The sequence below is a fragment of the Leptonychotes weddellii genome, chromosome 10, assembly GCF_054177405.1.
Source record: "Leptonychotes weddellii isolate Sample4059 chromosome 10, ASM5417740v2, whole genome shotgun sequence".
Lineage (NCBI taxonomy): Eukaryota > Metazoa > Chordata > Mammalia > Carnivora > Phocidae > Leptonychotes > Leptonychotes weddellii.
In genome coordinates, this window is record NC_138378.1 from 4,003,619 (window position 1) to 4,015,610 (window position 11,992).

The 11,992-nt window shown below is 56.7% G+C and overlaps 1 long non-coding RNA gene across 2 annotated transcripts in view; it reads left to right on the forward strand.

The window, feature by feature from the left end:
- LOC115944143 (uncharacterized) overlaps positions 1-11,698 on the forward strand; it is a 36,470-nt gene extending 24,772 nt beyond the window's left edge. The window contains exon 4 of one of the 2 annotated variants that reach the window (XR_014149027.1): positions 10,518-11,698. This is a non-coding gene — a long non-coding RNA (uncharacterized LOC115944143). Of the gene's footprint in view, positions 1-6,415; positions 7,857-10,517 lie in introns of those variants that run through there. The other variant, XR_014149028.1, reaches the window with a different exon arrangement.
- Positions 11,699-11,992: the final 294 nt, after the last annotated feature.

The window sequence follows — 11,992 nt, forward strand, 5'->3', positions numbered from 1 at the left end:
TGCTGTGGAGCATATTCTTGTCTCCCACAACAACAGATATTTACCATCAAGGGGGGACAAATTCGATTTTGAACCCAGGATCTAGTGAGGCAACTCTTAGCTGAGGAGTGCTGGGAAGGATTCTGGTTCCAACCAGCTGAAGCCTGGTGAGTTTGCACAGGACTAAATTACTTGGGGCATATTTTCTTTCCATGACATTTGCCTTCTAATAATAAATCGACAGATGTAGTTGTCTTGATCTGCCTTTACCATGACATTTGCCGTCACTTCACATGTTTTTGTTTGCAGACGCAGCCAAGAAACAGGCTTATCAGTGAGGCTTTAACCCATGCCCTTGGCCTCAGCAGAGCTCTGTCCCAAACAACAGGAGCGTGAGCTCAGCCACCTTCTACTTCCTGCTGGCACGGCTCGCGGGGCCCACCCACTCCCCACTTTGAGCAGAGGCCTCTCCTCTCACGCTGGGCTTTTCTGGGGATTTGGGTGGGGGGAGGTGGGTCTTTTCTCCCATCATGCGCTTGGTTCTTGATTGGATGCCAGAAAAGGGCCTGTGCCTAAAAATACGCCTTCAGAAGTGTGGTGGGATACGCTTTTCATTCAGGTCAAAAGCCAGCAGAACGAAGCCAATACATACATGATAGAAGGAACACATTCCCCCGAAAGCATACGATAAACTAGGGATTTGTTACTCTGTTACTCTGGCGGAGAAGGTGGGTGAGGACGGGGGGAGAGGCATTCGAGGGGGAGAGGCATTCGAGTATATGAAGTTAGCCGCTGCATCTTGCTTGGGTTGGCTCGTTGTGTATTTTTAAACACTAAATTTAAAAAGTATGTGTTGAGGCCGTCTCCATGGGTCAATGGAATGGGACAGTTGAAACAAATCCAGGGCATCTGGGGAGGGGACCCGTTGTGCTGTGGCCAAAGGAGGTGGTTTTCAGGCCAGGCCGTTGCTGACCAGACGCCAGGGCTCTGCTCACCCGTCTTTATTTTGAACAAATCAAGAAGGGTTCCTAGCACACGCTAGGTTCTCAGCAATTTGTTGATTTTTTTTTTCACATGTATATTGTGAGTATTTTTGAATATTGAATTCAAGTTTTGTTGAATTTTTGTTGAATCTTTTTTCACATGCATAAGTTTAAACTTGACGTTGTGGAAGTTTCCCGGCGTACTGAGGCGGAGACGCGACCCCGGGCCCCCAGCACAGCTGTACTAGCCCATCAGTGCTTTCTCCCTCTTTTACCCCTACTTCTTCGGGTGTCTTTTTTAAGGCGTGTCCCAGAAATCATACTGTTTCATGCTGCTCTTTCTGGGCTCTTTTGGGTGTCTGTTGAAGCCACCCCCTCCCCGCAAGGAGAGCAAGTCAGGTAACTGATGCTGCCCTCCCCTCCTCCTCCCCGTGAGACACTTAGTCACTGCACAGATCTGGGGCACCCTCGCTAGGGGAGTAGACTCTAACCCCTGTGAGCCCTAGGAGTCTCCTAAAGCCACCACCCGTCTTCTGGGTCCCCTTTCAAAGGCCCCCAGATTGCTCGCTGGAGATTTTCCCAATTCCCAAAACAACGTAGAGACCTTTTCAGTGGCCAGGCAAATTTCAGCTATGCTCTTTCTAAAAGAATGCACATTTGGAACGTACAGAGCCCAAATCAGTGTGATGTCAGTCGTCACTGTCCGTGTGGAAAGATTTTGCCACGGCCAGCTGCTGGGCCTCTTTGCACTATATTAATAGCAGGGCCATGGGGCCCATTGGGGTCGGAAGCCAGGGAGAGGAGAGGGACAGCTGTGGCGGACATCACACCATGCTCCAGGCATGTGCTCCCGTGTCATGGGCACACAGATGGCCCACACCTTGCCCTGCCGCTCAAAGCCCCCCAAGCCTGCGCCTGTCTTCTCCTTGTAGGGTCAAGAATGGGCTCAAGTGGACAGCACACTTGACGAAGGAGCCAAATTAAGATTGGCGTGATTGGAATAGAGGGTTCGGGCGGCCCAGTGTTCTGGGTCAGCTTACGCTTTTACCGGAAACAGAGGCATGTGCGGGCCGAATGAGGCAGTGGTATTTAAACAGCTGGGAGTATTGGGTTCTATATGCCAAGGCTGGACAGATATTTTTTAAATGTCACAGGCCAAATGGAAGCTCAGTTGGCAGCAGGTTCGAGGGGCAGGGGGATTTGGAGGACACAGTACCATGGCTAGATATGGTCAGGAGAGCTGGGTAGGATTAGTGCCTGGGAAGAAGCCCAGCATGTGAAGTTCAGTGAAGAGGTAGCAGGAGGGTCATTTGAGTAAGCGGTAGGCGCCAGCGGGCGGGGGCAGGGGCAGATGGAAATGTGTGGAAACGCCAAGGACAAGTCTGGAGTGGAGAGGTCAGCAGGGTCGAGCCCCCTCGCTCACAGGAACGGGCGGCGGAATAAACCTGGTGGTTCAGGTCCCCCGTTTTGGTATCAAACAGACCTGAGCACCAACCTCAGCACCCCACTGTCTGCCCCACACCCTTGGGGCGACTCATTTATCTGCTGAATTGGTTTCCTGACTTACAAGGAAGGGGACCTGGGCTCCTGGAGGATTAAACTAGACAACCCGCTCCAGACGCTCAGAAACAAGTCCCGAAAACGGTGGCCGCTGTTACGACTAGCAAAAACTAATCTGTGGAAAACCACCGTTATGGAGCAGAGCTGGAAACTGCCCTCCAGGCTTATCCCACCCAGAAACAGGTTGTGTTTCAACCGCACAGGATCGTTTTTTTTAAGTCTGAATTATGATAGCCCCCAGTGTTTAGATATTAGGAGATACTACCAAAAGTTTTGGAGAGTTAATTCTCCAGGCCCACACTCCGAAGCCTCTAGCTGTCCGGGGCCTGTCCACAAGCAATCGTCACCGAGGGGTGACTGCCCCCTGTCGGCGAGCTGCAGACCACCACCGCGCCCGCTGCCATCTGGCCCCGTCACTCATCTCTGAGCAGGGCCTGGCCTCTGTAGGCATTTGCACTTGCTCTCTGTTCAGTGAAGTGGACCTATTATTATCTCAGAAGGGGCGAGGGCTGTCAGAATTAGCCACCGAATTGCTGGCTGGGGCCTCCTTGACTTTCCATGCCATTGGTCTTGGGAGACCTGGGCTCGGGGAAGAGCACTGAGTGGCCTGGCCTGGGAAGGGGGAGGTGAAGGAAGGGGGCAGCGAGCTTTCACGAGGGCCTCTGTCAGGCCCCCGGAGGCCGCCTGGCTGCCCGTTTCCCTCCCTGTGGTCCCTCGGTAACCTGAGTAGAAACACAACAGGGTGAGGGCGCTTTCTGTGGCGATGCCAACATCCCTGTGCGCCGGGCCTCTCAGCCATAGGATGGAGCTCGGGGAGGCTCGGGGAGGCCAGGGCGGGTCTGGGTCCTGGAGGCGGCTTCTCTGCCTGGGGAAGGAAGGCAGGAGGGGTGGGGGGGGGGTTGCTCAGGGGGCTCTTGGGGCCCTCGGCTGGGGGCAGGCAGCCCTCGGCTTGATCCCTCTTGCTGTGCAGAGCCTCTTGCTTCTCCAGGCCCCTGGGAAGAATGCTTGGTGGCAGTGACGCAGCTGGGCCTTCAGGACCACCTGTGTGAGGGCTTGGGAGACCCCTCCTCCTTTGAAGAACTAAGTCTTCTGTGGGAGAAACACTCGGTAGGGTTGGCTGTTTACACACAACCGGCCTCAAACTCGGAGAGGCCCTTCTTCCTGACTTGTCTGCTCCTTTATTGGATATGTCTCATGGTGCCTCCCATATCCTAGGCATTAGGGAAATCATTAATTCATTTAATCTTCACAGCGACTTTACAGGGAAACTGAGGCACACAGGTCAAATAACCTGTGCAAGGCCGTACAGCTGGACAGTGGTAGAGTCTGGATTCGAACTCCAGAGCCCACCTTCTAAACCGCTGTCTGTGAATGCTGCTTGGAGATGGGGGTGGGGGGCGGGCTCCGGGGAGGAGTCAGAGGTGATGCTTGGGCTGAGTCAGGAGCCCACCACGTCGCAAGCTGGGGGAAGGGCCTGGGGTGGGAAAAGCTGGCTGTGGGCTCTAGGGACAGGGAGGCCAGCCTGGCTGCAGGAGTGAGAGGGAGGGGAGTGGGGCTGGACTAGGGCCATGGAAGCACTGAGGGGTCTCAGCCATGGTCTGAACCCACAATCTCCAGCACCCTCTCTGCTAACCTCTCTGCTACCCTGCGGAAGAGGGGTTGCCAGAGGCAAGAGGAGCGGCTGGGAGACCGGCTGGATGCGTCAGTGGTGATGATGACTATGTTTGAGATGCATTTGGGAGACTCGCAGCACTTGCCTGTGGATGTGCTAGAGGTCAGAGGTCACTCTGATTTGCTCAGGGTCTGCTGAGCGGGTCTGCTTCCTGAGGTGGTCCAAGTCTTGGGGGAGGCTTTCCCTCGGAGACCTCTTTCTTGACAGCAGAGAGGAGGGTGTCTGGTACTTTGGAATATTCGTCAGCCTATGGTCAGAGCTGGTTCCTTCCAGCCTGGAGCAGACATGGCCTCAGGGCGGGGTGGCCTTGGAGAGCTGACCGGGGTGGAATGTGACTGTTGGGAAGACCAGCCAAGAGAGGGCAGGCTGAGGGCAGACACCCGTGTGTAAGCATTTACACGATTTCCAGCAGGGCCTTTCCTCTCACCTGCACTACTGGAAGGAGCAGTAGGACCTGCAGATGCGGTGTCCTGAGTCTTCCCATTTTAACTTTCTGAAAGGTGAGGACAGTGAGGCTTGAGAGGTCAGTGCCTGAAGTCACTCCTCACACCCCTGATGAAAACGGTCAACTAGGTGGGGTGTGTGGGTGGCCATTGCTCATTGTGGGGACACCGTGAAAAGGTCTTCTGGACACCCCCAGGTTCGCTTGGAGCCCTGCCCTTTGTCTTCCTCTCTCTGGGTGCTCTTGGGGGCTCGGACCGAGGCACAAAGTGCCCCAGTCCCTCACCACTAGATGGCGCAGCTGCAGTAATGATGTCGCTGGTGCTCTCCATGCCCCCTTTCTCAGGAGAGTCCCTGGGGTGGGGGTTCCTCTGGTCCCCTTGGCCTGGGGCACCTCTTGGACCTGCTCTGGACCTGGCCGTGTGTATGGCCCTGGGTAAGTGATGGCATCTGCATGGGTTTCCTTGTCTGGGATGACAGTTGGGTACAGAGATGATGGGTTTCCATCGGCGCAGTCGTTCAGTGGTGAGCGAGACCACGAATTCAGCCACCTCGTTTCTTCCTGTGTTCCCTAGCCTCTGTCCCTGCTCCGCACGATCAACAGGACCGCCATAGTTCTGTCTCCTTCCTCCTTTCCCAACCAGAGAGATTCAGAGAAGGTTTCTGTGAGCTTGTCTCCGTGTGCTCTGCTCTTGGCTGGCCGAGGCTCTGAAGTCGGCTGTGGGCACAAGAAGGCCTTGGAGATTGTGACTCCCAGCAGGTTTCATTAACAGCCCATTCTGTCTCATCAGAAAAGGGGCCACATTTCCAAAACCATCACTCCTTCTCTCTGAAATCAACAACAGACAACAGTCTAAAGATTGCCCACAAATGCAAGTTGCACTGATGGTTCTTCTGGCCGTCGGGAGAAAGAGATCAAGTACAAGAGCCACCCACACATGACCTTGGGTTGTTGTGGTGTGTGCGCACTTGTCTGCCTTTGGGTATCCTGTCAGCCCCTCCCCTCTTCCTCTTTCTTTCTGTCCCAGGCGGGTCTGCTCTCAGGCGTCCTCGGGGCCTCCAGCAGCGGCGTCCCTGGTGGCACCTCCATGTGTGGCCCCGCGGAGCCTCGTTGATGGCACCTCCCTGATTGGACTCTTCATGCTTCAGCCTCTTTGCAGGGGGACCTTACCCTTGCTCCCTGGAGAAGAGGTTTGCTAAAAACATAGATTTGTGCAAACAAGGTCTTAGGAGGAAAAGACTCCTCTTCACCTTCTGCCGGAACTCCCTTGTTCTTAAAGGCTTCTTTGCTGCGTTCTTTGCAGATGTCGGTTGGGAGATGAGTCCGTTTTAGCTTGGACTGCAGGCCCAGCACGGTGGCCCCGTACAAACACCTTGTCGGAGCTTACTTTGGGTTCACCACCGGGCTTCTGTAAGGTGGCCTGATTAATTCACAGTGGTAACCCCACTGCCCATCGCCACCTGAAATGGGAGGATTTACTGTACCAGTTTACTGCCAAGCCACATCAGGTGAAAGCGGGAAACTCCAGACCATCTGTTGTTAAAAAAAAAAATTAATAACGGAACATCCACCGAGCAAACACTTTGTACTGCTGCATAATAAATGTGGAATGCGGTGACCTCGGCGGAGGCGGCCACGGGTTTGTCTCCCCAGTCCCTGCTTGTCTGGGGCGCCGGGCTGTGAGGTTTGTGGCCTTCTGCCCCCTGAGGAGAAGGCTGGACGCTGGGCCCCGCCCCTGGTTGCTTTTATCATTTTCTCACTCTCTTCTCTACGCCACAGCGAATGTTCCAGGCAGAACGTCCAGGCTTCTGCAGACACTCCTCATCCGCCAGTGCCATCCACCTAGAATCTCCAAAGTTAGATGTGCAGACCCGCACCGAGGCGGTCAGCCCTGGAGGAGGACACGGGGGCGCAAGGCGGTGGCGCCCCCATGGTTCTCCCCCACCATGAAGGACCAGCCTCCTGCTTTGCTTAGGAGAGAGCTGACGGCTCCTTTTTGATTTGCAGCTTTTGTTCAGAACAAGGCAGGGGCTCTCCATCGTTGCAACACTCGAGTTAGGCAATTGTTCGTAGACTCTTCTCCTGGGGCCCCGCTCAGAACAACATCGTGAGCACGCACCCACCACTCAAATCAAGGCAGCGACAGAACCTTCAGGGAGAAGCCTTCAGAAGATGAACTGTTGAGGCCGGCTGTCAGCGCGTGAGGCCGTGACAGAGCTGTGATGAAGTTCTTTTCCATGGCGCTCAGAGCCTGCCGCCAAGGCCCCAGCAAACCCACGTTCAAAGGCCGTTTCTTCAAAGTAAACAGCGCTGCCTTTGAACTGGGAAGGGAGCCGGGGGTCGGAAGGCAGGTCTCAGTGTGCGTGTTTGAACGGGCTCCACCAGGGGAGGTGCGTGATTTCTGGTGGCCTAAGCCCTTGGGGTGCAGAGAGGGGCCATCGGTGTCGTGTGATGTCTCCGTCCACCTGCGGCCACCCTAGGTCCCCATGTGGGGCTGGGCTGGGAGGGGTGACAGGAGACCCTGGGCCACATTATGAAATCAGGGAGGGTGGGGGGGTGCGTGAGGCACAGCCTTGTGTGGGGGTGATGATGAAGGGCTCTTCCGGAGGGCCCCCCCCAATCCTGTTGTGCTCGATTCAGAGGGTTGGGTGGAGGCTTTCCTGAAGGGCTCTGAGGAGCGCTGTACCCTCGGGCTGTGCCGTCAGGAGGCGGGACACCGGGAACCTGACAAGGGAAAGGCCACGTCGTCCGCCTGCCCCCCACAGAGGCCCCCACTCCACCGGCGAGCCCCCGACGTGGTAGCCAGCGGCCACTGACCATACTGTTCTTCTGCCCCAGGCCTCCAGTGGCCACCTGGAGTGCAACCCACCCTCTGGGCTTGGCCTCGACCACCTGCATTGCTCCCAAATGCCCCAGACGCTGTTTGGCCCAGAGCCACCTGAAGCCCTGCCCCTGGACCTGCTCTTCCTCTCCTGGGGGTCTTCCTCACTCTCACCTTGGCTTCCCACCTGCAGGGAGCCCCCTGCCACCCAGCTGTCACTGGCGCCGCGGCCCCCGTCGCCTCGGTCCCCGGGCTGGGAACGTTTGCTGCCACCTCTTCTAGTCCCTGGGCTCCTGGGAGGAGGGCCAGAGCTGCCCTGAGGATTATGTTCTCCAGCTTGGTCTTCTCCTGTGGTGTGCAGTCGGTGCCTAATAAATGTGTGAGCTTGAGTAGAGTGAATGTCTTTCTCTCTGTTCATTCTCCGCAGAGCCCTCCCTGCTCGCCCCGCGCCCATGTCCCGAGGCCGGCGTGGGGCCGCGGCTCCCTTGCCTTCGCTCTGTTTCCCTCGAGCTCCCAGCGGCTGCTCACGGGGCTTCTCAGGACGCCCCCGCGCCTCCCCCGAGGCCGAGCCGGGTGCCCCCCGGCCTCTCCCTGATTATGGCGGGGGCTTGCCTTCACGGCACTTACCATCACACGGAACGTACTGGCTGAACGCCTGGCTTCCCCAGCGGACTGAACCCCACACGGCAGGGGCTGTCTCTCTCCACTCCCCACAGAGCAGGCCGTGAGGCCCCGGAATTGCTGGCCGGGTGGACGGACGGACGGACAGCGCAGAAGGATTCAGACAGGCATGAAAGGGGCAACTGAAGGAGTGTCCCAAGTGCAGAGTGGCCTCCCGACGGTGCACGGGACAGGCCTGGGACAGGCACGGGAGTGAGGGGCGTCCCCGAGTCTATTGAGAGCAGCCTCACAGGTGGAGCCGCCTCGCCGTCAGGGAGACGAGCTTTCTCAAACACGATCCCCGGCAAAGCTGGCCAACCTGCCCCATCACAGCAGCATCCTGCAGAGTGGACGCGGGATTCTCTGGGCTTGAGGACCCCCCCTCGGGGCCCATTCGGGAACCTCCGCAGGGTCTGGCCTGGCTCCACGGGCGGGGGAAGGGGGGCACTGAGGGGCCTCTGGTGCCCGGCTCTGCAGGGAAGGCGCCAGGTCCGCAGTGGCTTCGTGCTGGGGGGGCGGGGGGTTCCTAGTGACGCACTCGGGCCACTGGCCACTCTGCCTGCTCCAGAGTTCTGCCAGCCAGGCGTGTGTGGCCCCTGCCGGCGACCTACCAGCTGTAAAGGGCCTGGCAAGTGGGACGAGGAGGCCAAGGGCCGTGAGCGGCCGAGAGAGAGAGAGAGAGAGAGAGAGGGAGAGGAATGAAGAACGGGGCCTTGGCTACCAGACAGCACATGCCGCAGGGAAGGCTCAGAGTCGGTGGCTTTGGAGATGGTGTCAGAGGGGTGGGAGATAATGGGCCTCCTGGTCCAATTCTGTGGCCAGGCACCCCTAGCCCTCTCCCCTTCTGAGTGCGCCCCACCCCCAGCACGGTCGTAATGCCGACCGCCTCCCACTTCTCTGGCCCATAGCCTTTCCTCCTGTCTCTCGGGAGAACAACGTGACCGTCCTTGCCAAGGCCGACCTTCCTTCTTGTGGCTTCTGCCTACTCTGGCCTCCTCCTCCTCACCACCCGTTCAGCCACGGGCACGCAAGAGAGGCAGGAATCCCTTCCGAGAGGCCTTTCCTTCCAGTGGGAGAGGAAAGCTGTAAAGGAGAACTCCGAACCGTGTGGCAGGTCAGAAGTGACTTCTGCGCACTCGTGCTCCCCCTCGGGTGGGGGGAGCGGGAAGACAGCCCGCAGAGTGAAACGGGCCCCCGTGCTCCCTCCCCTCTGTGTCCCGGCCCCGTGCTTCTCCACTGTTGGCACTGTTGCTACTTGGGGCTGGACTGTGGGGCGCCTGGCAGCGTCCCTGGCCTCTACCCGCCAGAGGCCGGTAACCACTCCTCTGCCCGTTGTAACAACCAAAGATGTCTGCAGATATCGCCCTGCGTCCTCGGGGGGGAAACCCACGCCCCACTGGAAGACGATGGTTAGCTTACACAAAGTTTACCTTGACCTCATAGGAAGAAATAAAAAAGGACAAAAAAAGATTTCACACATCACCTGCCCCGGACTCGATCCTACTGCCCCAGGGTAGCTGAGATGTAAAGAAAGTCTGTGCCCTTCCACGGGTCCCGATGTTAACCTGGAGGCTGATCGACGTTGCAGAAATAGCTCTAGATCAGTGCATCGTGGGCACAGTGCACAGACGGATCTCTGAGCTCCACTCGGCCCTGGGAGGCCCTGTCAGCGGCAGCAAGCATGCCCCACCCTCAGACTTTGGACCCCGATGCCATTATCCAATAGAAGGAACCAGGCTTCTCGTTAAAAGAGTTTGTTCCTGGGCCGAGGTGAGGACCGCAGATGAGCCAGGAACACAGCATTGTGGCTGAAGATAAGGAAGTGCTCCAAAACCAAAATGGGGGCCATGGCAGGGGACACAGGAGCCACCAAGAGTGGAACCATCTGACTAACAAGCGAGCACTGGATTCTGACCCCCGAGTCTACACCATTGTAAATAACTGAACAAATAGAGAAATGCATACAAGAGACAGATGTCTTGCATGGAGAATTCCAAAGAATTTGTTACAGGATTTTGTGTCCCCTTAGCGCCCATGGTTCTCGGTCACACCGCTTCGAAGAGTGAAGAGGTAGACCACACCAAGAGTGGTGGGCAGCAGAGCAAAGTTGATTGAGCAAGAGCATAAAGCTCCCGGAAAGGGAGGGGGGCCGGAGTGGGTTGTCCCCGGGGTTTCTAAGTTTAGGGGTTTTTATGAGCTCTTTTGCGGAACTATGTTAAACAATCAGGGTGTGCTGAGTTGTGCCGATCGGGGCTTTGGTCACGTATCTCTCTAAGTATTAGGTTCATGTCCACGTGCTGATGGTCTTTTTTTTTTTGCTGACAACCGGGGGCTTAGGTCCTAACTGCCCCTTGCCCATGATATTGACAAATGCTTTTGTGGTTCATTGTCTTATTTTAGGACGTTTTGCAGAAGTCTTTTCTGCAAGGGCTGCAAAGCAGAATGTCAGCGCGGTCCTGTCTAAGCTGCGGAACAGGATGGCAGTTTGATCTTAGCTGTCCTGACTCCAGATTTCCTTGCTGGGGACCCTGGCCCCGACTCCCTGACTGCCCAACTCACTCCTCACAAATTCATGTAAAAGCCGCTTAAGAAGTAGGGCCGTAACTACCCATCCCTTCAGTTTGGGCGCCGCTCAGGGACTTGCTTCCAGAGCGCAGTGTGGAAGCTGGGCGGGAGGGAACGCCGCACACCAGCCAGGGCCGAGGTTCACGTCACCAGTGAGAGTCCGGGGAGAGCGCGGACCCAGACAGGCCGTGATGAGAAGACCTTCACGTCTGTGAGCTCCCTCCTGAACCCATCACCCTGATCCAAGTATGAACCAAACATCGGGGACATTCTACCAAGGATCTACCAGCCCTCCTCAAAATGGTCAAGGTCATCAACAACAAGAGAAATCTGAGACACTCACAGCCAAGAGGAGACCTGACAACTCAATGTAATGTGACCTGGATGGGATCCTGGAACAGAAAAGAGGTATTTGGTGAAAACCAAGCATGGCGTTCCGTTAATAATGGATCAGTATTGGTTCGTGCATTGTGGCAAAGTACCTCAGCAATGTAACAACAGTAGACACTGGGTGCTAGGCGCTCGGAAACTGTACTCTCTTGTAACTCTTTTGTAAATCTAAACCTATTTTAAAATAAGTTTATGGGCGCCTGCGTGGCTCAGTCGGTTAAGCGACTGCCTTCGGCTCAGGTCATGATCCTGGAGTCCCGGGATCGAGTCCCGCATCGGGCTCCCCGCTCGGCAGGGAGTCTGCTTCTCCCTCTGACCCTCCCCCCTCTCATGTGCTCTCTCTTAGTCTCTCTCTCTCTCAAATAAATAAAATCTTTAAAAAAAGATAAAAAATAAAATAAAAATTTTACTTAAAATATAGGCATGTGTGTCCCAGTCTCGTGAGAAATAGCTACCACAGCACCAGGCCTTCCTGGATGCCGATCAGCGCTACAGAGAGAACGAAGACAAGTGAAATGGCACCCTGCCCCACACCCACGTGGGGTTCTGGCCGCCCCCTCACCCCCATCCTGATCTTTTTTCTGTGCCACGACCCCCAGCATTGCACAGTGAGGACTGGAGGGAGTTGGGCTGGATACATGGCGAGGGGGGAGAGTTGGGGTCCAGGAGGCACCTGGGGCTCTGGCTGGGACCCGACAGCCAGGGGACAGGTCCGAGGGGTGGTGCTGGGTCTGAGGTAGGGCACAGGAGGGTGGCTGGGGTGCCCTGGAAGGGCTTGAGCTCCCAGCGTGTGCAGCCTGGACCTCTTGGGAAAGGCCCAGGCCTCCTTGGGCTGGAACCGCTGGTCCAGAGCCTCCGTGGCCCGTTCGGGCCTGGCAGGCGCTGTCCCCATGGCCCTGAGTCCCTGTGGGGCCTGGCCT